Consider the following 19,312-nt stretch of genomic DNA (forward strand, 5'->3'; position numbering starts at 1 on the left):
ATGTGTCTTTAAGACTACGTAACTTCTCAATTCCTTTATCTGCTGCTTAGAGCCAGTTGTATTCTTTGTCCTGAATATTTTTTACTTGGGCCATATAGATTTCATCTGCTAGCTGGGGTTTATTACTTACAATTGATAAAACTTTACTCTAGAATTGCTTTTTCTTATTATTTATATTGTTTGATCACCGGGTCAGTTCCACCATTTCTGTATAGGATATTTTCCTCTTTCTTGACCTCCATCTTTGGTTGGCTAGAGTAATAAATCAGGTGCCTCGGGATCAGTTCATGGAAGTAAAACCCATGGAAATACCTTTATTTTTTCTTTACACATGATATTTGCTGAGTATAGAAATCCTGGTCAAATTATTTTCCAACAGACTTTAATTACTGCAGAGTTTTTCACTACTGATTATTTTTTAGTTTAATTCCAGTGTAGTTAACATGCAGTGTTATATTAGTTTGAGGTGTACAGTATTCACTACTGTTATTATTGATGAGAAGAGTGTTGCCAGTTCCTTTACATATTACCTATTTTCCCCTGTGAATGCTTTTAGGCTTTTATCTTTATCTTTTTTGTCTAGTATGGAGGGTTTTGGTTGGGGTTTTTTTTGGTTTTTTTTTTTACATTAATCCGCTCAGTTGTCTCTTTTAATCTAAACATGAAAGTCTCTCCAGCTCAGATGCTTTTTATTTCTTTAATTTTCTTTCTCCATTTTTCTCTTATTTCTTCTGGAATAATAAATGTTTGGTTGTTGGACCTCTGACTCATCTTATATATCTGTTTAATTTTCAATATATTTCTTTTTGCTCTGTGTTTTAGCAGTTTTTTTTTTTAGTTAAAATCCGGTAGGTGAAATATATCACTTAATTTACCTTTTATTATGAATAAAGATGTGTAATTATCATATGTTTTTTGGTCACTTATATTTCTTTTTCTATGAACTCTCAGTTCATATGCTTTTGTCCGTTTTTTATTGGGTTGTTCCTATTTATACTGTAGGGATTTCTCCCATCGTCAGTTATATGAGTAGCAGATAATTTTTACTAGTTTATCTTTTGTCTTTGCCTATGGTAGTTTTCCCCTACATGAAGTAATTTTTGTTTCTTGTGTAGTTGGATTTATTCATCTTTTTATGGCATCTTAATTTCACTTAGGAAAGACTTCCTCACATATATGAAAAAAGATCATCTCATGTTTTCTTATAGTACTTTTATGTTTTATCCTTACATTGTGATTATTATTCTAAGGAGAATTTCTTTCAATGTAAGGTGTAAATAGGGAACCCACTCTTTTCTTTAAGTGTCCAGCCAGTTGTTCCAAATGGTCTTTTCCCTATTGATTTGGAATGACACCCTTATTATATAATACATTCTGTGCCTATTTTTAAATTTTCTGTTCTATTGGTGTGACCTGTTATGAGCTATATCTTACTATTGTAATTATTGTGCTTTTATAATATATTTTAATATCTAGTAGGACTAGACCCTTTTCTCTCCTTTCTTTTTCCCCCTCCCCTAATTTCTCCTGGATTTTCTGCTGTTATTTCTGTTTTTATTTTTGAACATTAGAGTCAGCATGATAAATTCTGCACACACAAATCATACTAGTATTAATTGATATCATGTTAAATGTATAAATTATTTAAGGGAGAATGGACATCTTTATGAACTTAAGTCTTCCTATACAAGAATATGATATGTTTTTCCATTCCTTCAAGTTGTTTATGTTATACAGGAACATTTTAAAGTTTTCTTTATCTCAAAGCAGTAAAAATTAAACTTTTCCCCCCCTCCAAGTGGCTAGTCACTTCTACCAGGATCATCTATTAAAGAATACATCCTATTACTTTACTTAGAGATTCTGGTTTTTTTCCCATACAAAATTGCAGCAACTACTTGAGTTCATTTCTGTAGTCAGTTCTGTTCCCTGGATCTGCATCAGCCAATATTATATATACTGTTTTTTGGCTTTAATGTCTGTTAAGGCTAGTGTCCCCTCATTATTCTTCTTTTAAACATTCAGTATATTAAAAGCTATTATGGGGCGCCTGGGTGGCTCAGTCGTTAAGCGTCTGCCTTCAGCTCGGGTCATGATCCCAGGTCCTGGGATCGAGCCCCACATTGGGCTCCCTGCTCGGCAGGAGGCCTGCTTCTCCCTCTCCCACTCCCTCTGCTTGTGTTCCCTCTCTCGCTGTATCTCTCTCTGTCAAATAAAATCTTTAAAAAAAAAAAGCTATTATAAAACTTCTTACACTATATTAAAGGCTCTATCTCATACACACACAAAGAAAACTACAGAACTGCCTCACTTCAGGTATTATTTATCTTAAAGTATTAGCTAATGGATTCAGTAGTTCGTGAAAACATACACATGCACACTCCACAATCAAATGGCATTTATGCTAGAAATACAGTGGATCATTTTAACTTTAGGATTATCAGTAACACACATATACACACACATTCTCTCCCACAAAAACACACAACCTTAGTAAAATATGAATAGAAAGCTATTCCTTGGCATACTAAATAATATATATCCCAAACCAGAAACTTCAGTCGGGCTTAATAATCAAAGATTCACACTCCATTCATGTTATGAATAACAAGGAACAATCAGTAACTCTTCTCATTTGTGTTGGTGTACAATACTAATGGAGTTAAACAAGGGAAAGAAAATGAGTATAATAAAGGAGGAGACAAATCATTATTTGCAAATTTCGGTTTCCATTTTGTATATCCATTTCCATCTCCTAACTTCCCAATCATATCCTACACTCCAAAGTACAGCCAGTGTTAAGAGCATGTGACTAATTCTAGGGGGGGAAATAGAAGAGGATAAAGGAAAGTATATTTACATATATTTTTAATCCATATTTTTATTAGTATAGAATTATAATCAACATTTTCTTTTTAAAAATATATTCTGAGTCTACCATTATATTCCCTTTTTAAATTTGTATTTAATTTTCATCATTAAAATAATTGGATCTTCCATTAATGACAGCATGATGAGGTTGGGTGATTCTCCTCCATAGAAAACAGGCATAAGAATGTTAGAGTGACTATAATAATATCCATGAAGATATATTGTAAAACAAAGAGTGATACTAGACACACAGAAGGACATTTCATAATTATAAAGAAATGAATACAGCAGGAAAGTATAAAAATTCTCTAAGTATAGGGCGCCTGGGTGGCTCAGTTGGTTAAGCGACTGCCTTCAGCTCAGGTCATGATCCTGGAGTCCCGGGATTGAGTCCTGCATCGGGCTCCCTGTTCGGCAGGGAGCCTGCTTCTGCCTCTGACCCTCCCCCCTCTCATGTGCTCTCTCTCTCTCATTCTCTCTGTCTCAAATAAATAAATAAAATCTTTAAAAAAAAAAAAATTCTAAGTATATATAAATGTAAGAGAAACACAAAATACACGAAGCAAAAGCTAACAAAAACTGAAAGGAGCAATAGATAATTCTACATTTAGAGTTGGAGATTTTAGTAACCTTCTCTCAACGGTTGATAGAATAAGTAGGCAGAAAAACAAGATAAAGAAGACTTGAGTAAGGCAAGTCAATGTAATTGACATCTACAGTAAACTATACCCAACAACACATTCAAAGTGGACTTGAAACATTCATCAAGATGAGCCATATACTGACCCACAAACAAAATGTATTAATAAATATGAGGAAATTGAAATTATGCAGTGTGTTCTGCAACCACAAGGAATTAAATTAAAAATCAATGCCAAAAAAAAATCAGGATAGAAAGAAATAAGGAAAATCCCCAAATATGTAGAAAATAAATAACATATTTCTCAGTAACCCATAGGTGAAAGAAGAATTCACAGGGCAAATCAGAAAATACTTTTACTGAATGAAAATAATACAACATGAAAATATTCAGTATATAGCTAAAACAGTGCTAAGACACAGCTTTAAAGATCTATTTCTGAGAAGAAAGGTCTAAAATCAATATCTAACGTGCTGCTTTAAGAAGCTAAAAAAGAAAAAGTAAATTAAACCCAAGGTAAATAGAAGAATGGGAATAATAAATATCATAGCAGAAATCAAGGAAATAGATAATAGAAAGAAAATCAATGAAATTAAAAGCTGGTTCTTTAAAAAATTCAATAAAATTGGTAAACCTTTAAGTAGAATGATCAGGAAAAAAGATGCAAACTAACAATATTAAAAATGAAAAAATGGATAGTATTAAAGATACTATAGATACTTAAAAATAAAAGAATATCATGAACAACTGTATGGTAACCAATATGACAACTTAGATGAAGTGGACAAATTCCGTGAAAAATACAAATGACCAAAATGGACTCAAGAAGAAATAGAAAATCTGGGGTACCTGGGTGGTGCAGTTGGTTAAGCATCCAGCTGTTGGTTTTAGCTCAGCTCGTGATCTGGGGGTCCTGGGATCCAGCCCCACATTGGGCTCTGTGCTTAGCATGGAGTCAGCTTGGGATTCTCTTCTCTCTCTGCCCCTCACTCCAACACTCACTCACATTCTCTCTCTAAAATAAATAAATAAATCTTTTTAAAAAAGAAAGGAAGGAAAAACCAAAATCTAAATAGACTTCTATAAAGAAATTCAATTAGTAATATAACACCTTCCAACAACAACAACAAATCCAGCCCCCAAAGGCATAGCTAGTAATTCTGGCAAACAATGGAGGAATTAAAAATAACAGTCCTACCCAGATTTTCAGAAAATACAGGAGTAGAAAATGTCACAACTCATTTTATGAGGCCAGTATTACCCAGATACCACAGCTAAATAAAGACATTGTGAGAAAAAAAAAAAAAAAAAACGAGCAGACAATATTCCTCATGAACATAGACACAAAAATCCTTAAAAAATATTAGCATATTAAATCTAGTAATGTATAAAAAGGATGATACATCATAGTTACGTGAGATTTATCCTAGCAATGCAAGGTTGGTTTAACTTCCAAAAATCAATTCAATGTAATATACCATGCTACTAAGATAAAGTTGAAAACCTATATGACTATCTCAGTAGATGCAGAAAAGTATTTGACAAAATTCAATACAAACTCAAAAACCCTCAGCAAAGTAGGAATTAAAGGCAATCTCCTTAACCTAATAAAGGATGCTTAAGAAAAAACAATATACTGGGGTGCCTGGGTGGCTTAGTTGGTTAAGCGTCTGACTCTTGATTTCAGGTCAGGTCATGATCTCGGGGTTGTGATATCAAGCCCCGAGTGGGGCTCTGTGCCCAGTAGGCAGCCTGCTTGAGATTCTCTTTCCCTCTGTCCCTCTGTCCCTCTCCGGCGCATGTGCACGCTCGCTTGCTCTCCCTCTAAAATAAATAAATCTTTAAAAAAAAAAAGATCCTCTCTCTCCCTCTCCCCCCCCCCCCCCCCCCCCCGTTTTTTTTCCCCCTCTCTCCCAAAAAAAAAAAAAAAAAAAAAGAAAGGAAAATACTTCATGGTGAATGATTTTATGTATTTCCATTTAAGATCAAGACCAAGGCAAGGACGTTTACTCTCACCACCTTTATTCACCATTACACTGGAGTCCTAGCTAATGCATTAAGACAAGAAAAAGAAATGAAAAGACTTACAGAATAGAAAGGATGAAGTAAAACTATTATTGTCAGGTGACATGTATATAGAAAGTTGTAAGGAATCTGCAAGAAAAATAAAAACTAATAGAACTAATGATGTGAATTTAGCAAGGCTGTAGAATACAAGATAATAAATAAGAACTAATTGTATTTCTATATACTAGAAATGAACTATCCAAAAATGAAATTAAAAAACAAAAACAAAACCACAGTAGCATTATATAATTACCTTGAAATGAATTCAACAAAAGATATGCAAAACCTGTACACTGAAAACTGCAAAGTATTGCTGACAGAAATTAAGACCTAGATTAATTGAGAGATATACCATGTTTTTGAATTGGAAGACTAAATGTTTTAAGGATGGCAATTCTCAAAAAATTTGATCTATAGAGTCAGTACAATCCCAGTCAAAATCTTGCTAGTCTTTTTCATAGAAATTGACAATATGATTCTAAAATTTATGTGGAAATGCAAAGGCATAAAGTAGCAGAAAAAAATTTTAAGCACAAAATCTGAGGACTTACAGTACCTGATGTATAGACTTCCTGTGAAGCGACAGTAGTCAAAATGGTTCAGTATTAGCCTAAGGAGAGACATATAGATGAATGGAAGAAATTTGGAGTCTAGAAATAGAACCATACTTAATAGGATAATTGATTTTTTACAAAGATGCTAATGTAATTCAAGGGGGAAAGAATCTTGTCAAAAAATGGTTCTAGAATGACTAGATGTCCATTTGGAGGAATTTAAAAAAAGATCCTTAACAAGGTCTTCACACCAAACCCCAAAATTGATTCAAAATGGATCCAGACCTAAATATAAATGCTAAAAATGAAAACATCATGCTAAGTGAAAGAAACTAGACACAAAAGATTACATACTGAATGATTTCAGTTGTATAAAATGCCAGAATTAGAAAAATATACAGTGACAAAAACCAGATTAGTAGTTACCTAGGACCTGGGGTAAGAATGGGGATTGAGGATTGACTACAAAGGGAGAAAATTTTTAGGGATAGATAATTGACTGTTTTTAACTTGATTATGGTGTAATTTTCACAACTGTTACACACTTACCAAGACACATTGAACGGAATTTTGAATTACCTCAAATAAACTGGAATAAAAATATAATTATGTGATTTTAAATTACTACTGAAAGATTAATTTAAAAGTTTGCTACTACTCCTTCTTCCCATCCTCTCCCCTGAACTTGTCTTGCCTTATGTAATTCTTCAGGAAAACCACTTTCAACTATTTCAGCTCATATTTTCTAGCTTATAATAATGGGGTATGGCACTATCTCTTGGTCCACCAATATTTGACATTCATTTCTTCTTGTAACATGATTTTAATCCTTTTTATGCCTTATTTTGCCTTATCTCACATCCTAATATATTTAGTTATTACTGGTTAAATACACACTTAGTGTTTTCATTATTATGACCGTATAAATATTATTCAGTAATGAAGCAAATAGTGCATGTGGTTATATCTTTTCTGTTTTTTATTTTTATTAAATAATTACCTCATTTTAAAAAATTTTGCTTACTTACCATTGTTATCTGAGTTTCTTCCCACACACTTCAATCCATCTTTGTAATATCTTTCACCTGTGAGATAATTAGTTTGGTTATTTTCCTAAGATATCCTTCCTAGAGCCTTCAGTTTTTCTGATTTAATCTTGACTGCTCCCTAGGTCTCTTTCACAGCTGTTGTCATAAGACTTCTCTTTGCTCTCATCCTGGAAATTCCCTACACCTGCTTCCTGTGTTGGAGCCTTGATTTCCTGTGCCCCATACCTTCATGGTTTATTCCCTCATTTACAGGAGCATATCCTCTAATGGCTTCCTGAAAAGGGATAACTGAGAGGTAAATTTTTTGAGATTTTACATGCTTGAATATGTCATTTTCTATTCCTACAATTATGTGATATTTTAGGTGAGTGTAGAATTCTAGATTGAAAATCATTTTTACTCAGAATTTTTGCAGTGTTGCTCTACTGCCTTCTAACTTCCAGTTGTGCTGTTTAGTAGTCCAGTGCCATTCTGGCTCCTGACCTTTTAGTTATTTTTCTCTTTGGAAGTATTTATTATCTTCTCTTTGTGCCTAGTGTTCTGAAGTTTTAAGGTATTGTATTTTTCATTTATTGTGCTGTGCGCTAAGTAGGTCCTTGCTTTCTGCAGACTTAACATCCTTCAGTTCTTGGAAATTTTCTTGCCTTACTTTTTTGATATTTTTCTCACCTCTGTTTTCATTGTTCTTTCTGGAATTCCTACAAATCAGGTATTAAACTTCCTGGATTTCTTTTTCTATATTTTTACCTTGCCCTCCTTTTACTCATTTTTTTATTCTGCCTTCTGGAAAATTGCCTTGACTATAACTTCAAACTTTTATTGAACTTTTTTTCAGCTTTTATTGTCTAATTGTTCTTTTCTTACTGGTTCTTCATCTGGTTAGTGATAGACAATAGTTTCTCTTAGACTATTTTAGTTTCCTTGATATTTTTTTCTGTTTCTCAGCACTCCCATGATGTTTTAGTCTCTGTCCTTAATATTGGAGACTTTCCTGAAATGCATAAAAGTCCTTGACGACATGTCATTTATATTTAAACATCATTAAAAGCTGGTGGAAAGTGGAGTTTGAGGGCAGAACTCTTGTCTGTTGGTGGACTGTGCTGCAGGAAATCCCTAAATGTCATGATCTTTCTCTAGGTTAATCAGTTTTGGATCCTTTTCTGGGGAAAATTTACCACCTCCTATGTAGACCTGCTTGTGTTCTAGAGGTATACTGAAGAAAGGGGCTTTGAGTCTCATTAAACTTCATGTAATCTTCTGGTTTTAGTCACAGCTTTACCCTTATCTACTTCTGTGTCTATTTAAATCCAAAGTCGGTTGGGTTTAATTTTTCCAGAAACTACACGTTCTGATTTCTGAAGGATTGGGAAGTCATTGACTGTACTAGGTGGAGTTAGAGACCTGGAATGCTAATAGTTCCAAGTATCTCCTAGTCCCAAACCTTTCTGAGGTTCTGTGACAATTGGCTTCCTTTTTATCTATAGGCACTTAATTTAATATTCTTCATCTCATTTATCATTCTTTTTTTTTTTTTAACCCTGTCTGTATATTATGGTTTAAGGTGACAGTTTTCTAGCTTTATCAAAGAAGGTGTTTTTCTTACTCTCCTTATTTAGGAGTGAGTTGGGGCACAAAGGTCTTTACATTGATATTTTGAAATCAAAAGTCTGTTCCCTCCCTTTTTATAAACACACTGCTCTGTTGCTCTTTCTTGACTCCTTACTGTATTTTGGTGATCATTTCATATCAGTACATACAGTTCTATATCATTCATCTTAATAGCTGCATAGTATTTCATGAAATGCACTACTATAATTTACATAACCATTCCCCTGTTGATAGGTTATTTCTAACTTTTGCTTTCATGAACATTGCCTCCTTAAATATTCTTTAACCTACTTTTTGGTGAATTTTTTACAAACATAGCCATATAACAAATTCCTAGTGGTGGGATTGCCTAGTCTAAGAATACGTACATTTTAAATTTTGAATCATTTTGTCAAAATTGTCTTCTAGAAAGTTTACATTTCCACCAACTTTCTAAGAGTACTATCTTTGTAGTCATGGGTTTCATCAAGCTCCAATGTTTTTCTTTTTTTTTTTTTTTAAGATTTTATTGATTTATTTGCCAAAGAGAAAGGGGTGAGAGAGAGAGAATACAAGCAGGGGGAGCAGCAGGCAGAGGAAGAAGCAGGTCCCCTGCTGAGCAAAGAGCCCAATGTGGGACTCCATCCCTGGACCCTGGAATCATGACCTGAGCTGAAGGCAGACACTTAACACTTAATAAGCTTAATGTTTTTCAATCTGATAAGTAAAAAATGGAAATATATCATTGTTTTATTTGTATTTTTAAATTATTTTCTTAAGCTTATCCCATTTAAATTTCCTTTTCTGCAAACTGTATTTGTACTGTTTTCTTATTCATATTTTTCTAATTGACTTATCTGAGCTATTTGTAAATTACCCAAAAAAATTAGCCTTTTGTCCTATGTATTACAAATATATCATTACCAGTTTGCCAGTGGTCTTTTCATTTGGTTTGTGGTAGTTTTGCCAAACCAGATTTTTTACTTTTAGTCATATTTATCCACCTTTTCCTGTATGTCTTCTTGGTATTATAATGTTAATATATAAATAAACCATAGTTTTCCCTTATATGAACAATAACCAATTATATAATGGAAGAGAAGAACTAATTTATAAAATTAACAAAAAGATCACTTATCTAAGAGATAAACTTAGTAAGGCGTAGCAGAATTTACATGAAGAAATCTTTTAAGACTTAAGAAGGCAAAGATTTCTTGGACAAGACATAAGAAGTGCTGATCATAAAAGAAAATGAGATAAATAAAACTTTATTAAAATTAAAAATTTGTGCTCATTAAAAGACAACATTAAAATGAATAGATATGCCACAGAATGGGAAAAAATATTCTCAGTACTTATAAGTGACAAAAGAAGTTATATCCAGAATATATAAAGAACCTCTGAAGTCAACATTTAAAAAAAATCAACTACCTAATATAAAAATGTGTGAAGACTCAAACAGACATTTCACAGAAGATAAACAAATGGCCAATAAGCACATGAAAAAATTTCAACATCATTAGTCATCAGTAAATGCAAATTAAAACCATAGTGTTTTTATACACCACTACATACCCACTAGAATAGCTAAAATAGAAAAACTGATACCACTAACTAGTTATGAGGATAGAGAGCAACTGGAATTCTCATTTATTGCTGGTGGGAATGCAAAATGGGCAGTCACTTTGGAGAACTGGTAGGCAGTTTCTTACAAAGTTAAACATAACATTTACCTTATGTATTTGGGAGGTCACCAAGACCACCTCCAGGTTTGATGGTTTACTAAGAGGACTCATAGGACTCTGTGTAATCATGCTTATGACCATGGTTTATTACAGCAAAAGGATACAAACCACAGTCAGCAAAAGGAAAAGGTGCATGGGGAGAAATTCAGGGTAGATTAGGTGCAGGGTTCCAAGGGTCCTCTTGCAATGGAGTCACAAGATACACTTAATTTCCCCAGCAAGAAGTTGAGACAACATGTATGAAACATAGACAACCAGGGAAGCTTGTTAGATTTAGTACACAAATACTTGGAGGCTGATCCCTCTGCCCAGCACATACCCAAATTCCAGAAGGCAAGCAGGTATTTAACATAAAACATATTGTTTTCATAAATAATTCAGGCACAGTGAGCCACTTTTATCACATAGGGGGTGGAAAGTCTTTCAAAATCCATGATCCAAGTTCCCAGACACCAACCAGGGGCCAACCTTGCAAGCAGGCCTTCTTAAGGATAAGTAGTCAGTCTGCATACCATATAACCCAGAATTTTACTCCTAAGTATTTACCAAAAGAGATAAAAGTATAGGTCCACTGGGGCGCCTGGGTGGCTCAGTTGGTTAAGCGACTGCCTTCGGCTCAGGTCATGATCCTGGAGTCTCGGGATTGAGTCCCGCATCGGACTCCCTGCTCAGCAGGGAGTCTGCTTCTCCCTCTGATCCTCCCCCTCTCATATTCTCTCTCTCTGTCTCATTCTCTCTCTCAAATAAATAAATAAAATCTTTAAAAAAAAAAAAAAAGTATATGTCCACTAAAACAAAAACAAAAAAACTAATATAAGAATGTTCATGGACAAGGCCAAAACAACCCATATATTCAACAACTGGAGAATGGATAAACAAATTGAAATATATTTTGAACTGCTACATGGCAACTTAAAAGAATTGATTACTGATACATTAACAACGTGGATAAATCTCAGATACAATATGTTAAGCAAGAAGCCAAACACAAAAGAGTATACACTGTGATTCAATTTATATGAAGTCAAGAACCTGTAAAAGTAACCTATGATTACAGAAATCAAAATGCAGTAATCTAGGGGCAGAGAGAGAAATGAATTGGAAAAGAGCATGAGGTAATGTTCCAGGTTAATAGTATGTCCTATATCTTGTTTTGTATGGTGGTTACATGGATATAAAAAGTGCTTGTGCAGTTCACTGTATGTTAATTATAGTACAATTAAAAAGTAACTACTAAGGAACATTGAAAAACAGACTTAGATAAGTGTAAGTACATCCTTGGATAGGAAAGATAGCTTGTAAAAATGTCAGTTCTCCCTAAATTAGTACAAATCATAGTTTCTCAATCAAAATACAAACAAGCTTGCTTTGATCTTTATTTTTGAATTTCACAAAATGATTCTAAAGTTAATCTGGAATTATAAACCAAGTTTAGTGAGACTGTGAAGGGACAGAAGGGAAGGCATTGGGCTGAATTTAAAGGAAAGGTATGATTGAAATGGCAGTGAATGGGAATAGATGTAGAAGAAACATCATGGACCCTTACAAAGGCAAAGAAAACTGTAAAGGAAAAAGATTGATCTAGAAAGATTAGAGCTTGGAGTGTGGGGAAAAAGCATAAGGACAGAGCATAGTTGTAATGGTTGATGAGGCTTTGAGTTTGAAGTATATTCTAGATAACAGAAACTCACCATATTATTTTAATTGAGTAGTGATATGATTAGATACATGTTTTAGGTAGCCAGTTTTAGTGACACTGGATAGGCAATTGGGGGAGGGGATTGAATGCTGTGTTTTCAGGGCTTTTTGCCTCAGCTCTTAGTGTACACTTAACCTGCTCCTCATTTTGTGCCTATCAGAAATCCTACCAGTCATTAAGCTTCTTTCCCTTAAACAAGCACATATGTACACTTTCTCCTGTAATTACTATATTCTGCCTTGTAGATTGTAAGGTAATAAAGGTTTTCATCTTCACTTATATACACATGTGAATGGTTTTTTCCCCTCTTCACTTTGTCAGTGTCTTGTAGATAGCAGTGGCTTTACAAATGCTTGTTGAATTAGAGACCTATCATTGTTCCATATGAGAACTCTTTAGAGTTTAGTAGTGATAGAGATGCTCCCCCCAAAAGTGATGAGTTTGTGGGTGGTTTAATGGGGGAAGTGATATCATGCAAAAGGAGCTGAGATCTCCAAAGTGTCCAACCTTAGAGATTGAGAGAGTGGTGATATCATGAATAAACAAAGTAAGAGGTACCAACAAAAGAAACAATTGAAGGCGGCCAGAAAAATATCCTAGAAAGATTATTTTGACTTGTTTTTGGGAAAATTTGGGGAAAAACTTTAAATCATTTAAAACATCAATAGTTGCTTATCTTTTTTTTAAAGACTTTATTTATTAGAGACAGAGAGTGAGAGAGAGAGAGCACAAGCAGGGGGAGCAGCAGACAGAGGGAGAAGCAGACTCCCCACTGAGCAGGGAGCCCAACATGGGCTCAATCCCAGGACCACAGGACCATGACATGAGCAAAAGGCAGATGCTTAATCAACTGAGCTACCCAAGCACCCCGATAATTCCTTATCTTTTTAACTTTTACCTTTTAATTATGAAGATATTTTAAGGTGAGATATAAAATATGAACCTGAGAAGTTTCTAACATTTAACATTATGGAAATAAATATCCACTTTTAGAATGTTCTCTATATATTTTACAGTGACTTAGTAATAGATTACCCAAATAGTGAGGGAGAGGGGTGTGTGTTTGTGTGTGTGTGTCTGTGTGTCTCTGTATTTTGTCCTGGGAAGATGACATTCTGACAGGACAAAACAAAAGAGCAGTACTGAAAATAGTTAGACTAAAGGTTGTTTTTCTGTCACCACACACCAGATATGTAGAGTAGTAAAAGCAGACAGATGGACAGTTCTGCTAGTTTTGGAGTGTTCAAATAGAGAAAAGAAACATTCTGTTCCATTTATTCAGAAAAGGAATTTCTAGGCTAAATTACTGGTTTCAGTAATAAGTTTCATATTCTGACCAAAGAAACATTATTTTTTTACCCTGGGGATAATGACTCATGCTCTTCTCAGAATTTTGCTTTTGTGTAAACTAAAGTGCAGTCATAAATACAGCACTGTTATTTGGATCTTAGTGCTAATGATACCATTGTGAGTAGACTAGTGATGGGTAAGAACACTAGTATTGTAAAGCCAATTGGAACAAAGGAACCAAGCACAGGTTTTAATTAGCTGATTCCTAGAGATATGAAAGTAGATTTTTTAACCTAGTAAGCTAATTATTTTGGTTTCATTAATTATGCTATAAATATAGAACCCATACTTTTATCTTTGAAAAAAACTTTATCATTTTGAGGTCTTTGTGACAAAAGGTGAATTTCTGACTTGCAGTATTGATAGTGGGAATTCTTTAAAGAATTTTTGCTCTGCCTTTTTTTCTTATTCCCCACCAAATTGGTATGAGATTATCAGATTGTGATTCCTTAGACCATTAGGCAACTATCAAGTAATAGAAATTATTAGTATTGACTAGATGAAGCTAAAAGTTTATAGTCTAGGGGCACCTGGGTGGCTCATTCGGTTAAGCATCTGCCTTTGGCTCAGGTCATGATCCCAGGGTCCTGGGATGGAGTCCCGCATTGGGCTCCCTGCTCCCAGGGAGTCTGCTTCTCTCTCTGCCCCCCCCCCCCCCCCGCTCATGCTCACTTGCTCTCTCTTAAATAAATCAATCTTTTTAAAATAAATAAGTAAATAAAAGTTTATGGTCTAGTTTTAGTTTAACCTTAACCTTGCCATTTAAGAAATAGAGCTTTGAATGTACTCTTTATGTACCATAATAGATGCTTTCCACATTTTCACATCAGCATTCTCCATTATTGAGCACAGACTCAAAAGTCTCCATTATTGTCCTCCACAAGATCTCTCTCCAACTCCAGAGCATTCCCTTCTCTCTTCACTTTAATCTTTACATTCATTCGCTTTCTTGAGTTATTACTCCGTAGTGAAGGTTTAGAACTTTAGCTCCTTTAAGTTCTGTTTCAAACTTTCTTACATCTCACTCTGTGCCTTTATTTTAATTTCAGCAAGATTATGTAATAAACTGTAATGTATGAAGCAATTGTTGGGATAATAGTTTAATGACTTAGGTTAAATAACTGGTTTATAAGTTTTTGTCAGGTGATACATTTTTAAGGAAGCACTTTAATTTATTGAATTATTATAAGGTAATTTATTGTTTAATAATATGCCTTAAGTGGTCAACAGATGACATATTGAACATCAGTGAATAAAATAGAAATATTCTACTTACTGATAACTTATGTTGCTATTTTTACACAGTTACTCCCATTTCGATTTGTCATTCTCATTGCTGTCATTTTAAGGTATATAACCATAGCTTTTCAGATATGGTATATTACACCATGTTAAGTATAAGTGAACAGTAAATGTTTAAAGAGGCAAAGTGAAGACCATCTACTATTTCTCTCTCATCATTAAGTGGATTCTGAAGTACTGTTGCCCATATTGTAGTGGCTTACAAAAATTGATTTTGATTTTTATTTTTTTAAAGATTTTATTTTTTGACAGAGAGAGAGACAGCGAGAGAGGAAACACAAGCAGGGGGAGTGGGAGAGGAAGAAGCAGGTTTCCCACTGAGCAGGGAGCCAGACGTGGGGCTCGATCCCAGGACCCTGGGATCATGACCTGAGCTGAAGGCAGACACTTAACGACTGAGCCACCCAGGCCCCCCCAAAAAATTGATTTTTAAAATATTTGTGTTTTATCGCTTCTCGGCCTTTTGGCTAAGATCAAGTGTAGTATCTGTTCTTATCAGTTTAAAATATTTGTGTTTACATGCCTCCACATTGCTGTTGCTATCACTCATAGAACTCTCCTGTTCACATCTTAGCTAGGTGGTGCTTGTGCTGAAAATAAGCTCCTCTCTCTCTCATTGCACTTCTGGGAGATCTGTGTCCTTGGCTTGCCAAACAGCTGTTCAGCATTACTTCAGATTTTGCTTTAGTGAAGTAGCCCCTTTATCAGAGATCAAATATTGAAGGATGATAAATCACTATTAAAGTTGGTCAATAATTACTTGCATTTTTTTTCACCATTTTTTTTCACCATTACTATTAAATACTAAATATTCTGTTATTGTCAGAAAATGGAGCAGATGGCAGATTTTGAGTTTAGAATGTTGAGTTGGTCAAAAATGAAAATAATAGTCCAAAGCAAAGAGACTTTCTATGAAATATGTCTGGATTCAATTAGGTGAATCTATTGTCTGCTAGTACCGCCAGTCAAAGGTAGCTGTCTTTATGGGACTGGACTAGACTGAACATTTACTATTTTATCATTTTGGGATTCTTTTCTCTTTGTGGACACAAACTACCTATTCTGTACAAGGAAGAGAGAACAACTGGATCTACTGAGAAATCTGTAGCTAACCCAAGTTTCACTTTATAATGGCAGTAGAAGGTTGGTATACAAGACTCATTTTTTCATCATTGTGAAGAAAAACCATAAGGTTAATCAGTAGTGGAATGCAAATAAGTTTTAATGCATCTAGACACTAGAGAGCTACCACCAGAAGGAATAGTACTTGACTAGAAGCCCCGGTAGAAATTAAACTATGTCTTCATTCCATGATATAAGGAAATAAGGTAGCTGTTCATTCTTGATGAATAGAGAAAACAAAAGGGAATAGTGTGATGCAAGTGTTTTCCAGAAGTTCATCCACCCTAACCCATAGTGGCAGGAAGACTTGGAAGAAGATTGTTGAGGTATTCAAAGACATGGAAAGGCTTACAAAGGCATTTGCACTATACAAGAAAAAACATAAAGAAAAAAGAAAAAGTCATTTGATAAACTTAAGAGAAGTAAGTTCTTATTCCTGGTGGCTTATGGAAACATCTTGCCTTCAGTTTGTTACAGGTCTTTAAAAGAATAGCCAAGTGAGCTGGAAGACACATTGCTACGGTTACCTTTTTCTAGATGTTCTTATTTAAGATGTTTAATCTAGATACTCTTAAGCTTCCCAATGAATTTATCTAGCTAGGACCTGGATGATGTACTTTTTGTCTCTTCTTTCTCTATCATTAGCAGCCAGGAAATAACAATTTTACAAATCAACCAAGTCCAGGATGGTGTTAGCTTCTTTAGGGCAAGAAAGAATGAAGTTTTTTTTGGTGAAGCCCCCAGGCTTTTGAAAGAAAAACAGGGAGAGTTAGTTTTCATATTGATTTTAAGCTGGAAAGTAGATCCCTTTTATACTTTTTTTCTTAACCCATAAATCAAGAAAGAAACAATGTGTGGCTGGCACCATCTGTGCAATACCAAATAATAAATTGCTTTTGTTCCTGAAGTATATGGTACATGAGTGTCATTTGTAAAGAGAAATTACAAAGGACTATGAGCCCCATATTTTAGTTATCATCAGTAATAAGTTTGGTTATAAACTTACTTGTAAAAGGTTGAGCTTTCAGGTCCTTTTCTCTTTATGTTCCCCGGGAACTAAGATGTTTGTTTAGCAGAAAATAGTAACATTTCAAGAACCCCCTCCATATTTTGCATTTCCTTCCTTTCTTGCTGGGCTGGTCTCTTCAATGATCTCATATTGGTTAAATTTTCATGGAGACAACCAGATACATAATTGGGGTTCTATTTTCCCTGTTTTGTTGAAATATACTTTTGGCCCCTCAAGATGCAGATACAGCTGTAAAATTTAAATACTTTAGGGTTACTTCTCTCTATATATAAAAGAGAATAGTTTGTAATGATTTATAAAGAAAGTGTTTTTTTCTCTCATTAAAAAGTTACTCTCCACATTATGCCAAATTTCCTTTAAGTATTGCTTCAGTGAACCAGATAGTATATTACTTAATGTAGGAGATGAGCTGTGTTGTTGGTTTTTAGCCCCCCAAAAAATCATTCCTGCTTATTTTCAATCAAACCAAATATGATTAAAAGGCATTTATTTAATATGAAGAGAAAATCAGTGGTATGGTCTATGTAATACCCTTTCACTTCTCTCTTTTCCTAACTGGTCATTTGTTTTCAGTCCAAGAACCAAAAATATTTGTTACTATGACTTTGCATTTTTATCTCTAACATTCATTGCATTTTCCCTCTTTTTCTTTAAATAAAAAAATCAGTATAATCTCATGTGTACATGTAAAGAAGTAGATTTTGCCAATTACGTATAGCATAATTCTAAAATAAGAATTTTTGTATATATTTCTTCTGCTATTTTCTTATGTCTCGTGTTGATTTGTATTTGATTGTTTTTATGTTTTATCATTGAAATATATCAAATGTCCATTTAATGCTTATGCTCTACTGAGAGTGTATAAACTGATTTAAACAGAGACAGGCCTCAGGGGCGCCTGGGTGGCTTAGTCAGGTAAGCATCTGACTTTGGCTCAGGTCATGATCTCAGGGTCCTGGGATCAAGCCCAGAGGGCTCCACGCTCAGCCAGGAGTCTGCTTTCCCTCTCGTCTGCCCCTTCCCCTGCTCATGTGCTCGCTCTCTCTCTCAAATAAATGAATAAAATCTTAAAAAAAAAAAACAGATAAAGGTTTCATCCTTTAGGAATTTTGCAGTTCAATAAGAAGACAGAAACAAATATAAAGATGAGGACAGAGACATTTGTACAGACTTCAAAGACATAAGTAAAATATTCTGCATCAAAATATTTTTTAATAATTATAAAATAATCCTGAAACACTAAAGTTCTGGCTCCTTTCTGGACCCATGGATCTAGATAGCATGGATCCAATAGATAAGAGAGGGAACCTTTATTGACTTTCCATGCTCCAGGCACTGTATGCTAGAATTTTACATGTATTGTTTCACTTAATTCTTTTCAATCATTATGAGGTAATAACTATTTTTATTCACTTTGTGGAAATAAGGAAACTCTTGGAGAAGTCTAAAGAATTGCAGAGTTCCCGGGGCACCTGAGTGGCTCAGTTGTTAAGCGTCTGCCTTCGGCTCAAGTCATAATCCCAGGGTTCTGGGATCAAGCCCCATATTGGGCTCCCTGCTCCATGGGAAACCTTCTTCTCCTTCTCCCTCTGCCCCTGCTTGTGTTCCCTCTCTCGCTGTGTCTCTCTCTCTGTCAAATAAATAAATAAGATCTTAAAAAAAAAAAAAAAGAATTTCAGAGTTCTCTTGGGGCACCTGCATGGGGCAGTCAGGCGATGGACTCTTGCTTTCGGCTCAGGTTGTGGTCTCAGCGTTGTGAGATCCAGCCCCATGTTGGGCTCCACACTTAGGGCGGAGTTGCTTAGGACTCTTTCTCACTATCCTTATGTCCCTTCCACCCCTCACCCTGCTCTCTCTCAGATAAATAAATAAAATTAAAAAAAAAAAAAAGAATTGCAGAGTTCTCCATAGGGTCAGTAGAGCTGAAGATGATGGAGGAGTGATCTGAACAAAAGCAAAAACACTGGTTAAACCATTTCTGCTCTACCCCTAGAACTAGACTGGGTTCATATATGTTGTTTTCTTTGCTACTAAACACTGAATAATACCATAGTTGAAAAAAAATGTAGAGGTTTCTAAAATGTTTTCAGCTCCGTTGATTATTTGTTCCCGGTATTAAGATGTTAAAGCTCAAGTCACTGGTTAGATTTTCCTTATGGAATCATTAGCTTTGTCCTTTTCTTTGGGCAGAAAGAGGCACCCTTAATTCTGTCCACCTGTCTTATCAATACATGCCATCAGTCACAAGGTGGGCTGGTTAATAAGGAGGAATCAAAGAATTAGAGCAAAAGTATTC

At 34.7% G+C, this 19,312-nt stretch overlaps 1 protein-coding gene and 1 non-coding gene across 2 annotated transcripts in view; both read left to right on the forward strand.

Annotated features, from left to right (window-relative positions):
* Positions 1–19,312, forward strand: part of PIK3CA (phosphatidylinositol-4,5-bisphosphate 3-kinase catalytic subunit alpha) — an 89,863-nt gene that overhangs the window by 19,017 nt on the left and 51,534 nt on the right. The window lies entirely within an intron of this gene.
* On the forward strand, positions 15,312–15,507 carry LOC118007223. The gene has a single exon (XR_004678343.1). It is a non-coding gene; the product is annotated as a U2 spliceosomal RNA (small nuclear RNA).

The sequence above is a fragment of the Mirounga leonina genome, unplaced genomic scaffold (genome assembly GCF_011800145.1).
Source record: "Mirounga leonina isolate KUSES-001 unplaced genomic scaffold, KU_Mleo_1.0 Mir_115, whole genome shotgun sequence".
Lineage (NCBI taxonomy): Eukaryota > Metazoa > Chordata > Mammalia > Carnivora > Phocidae > Mirounga > Mirounga leonina.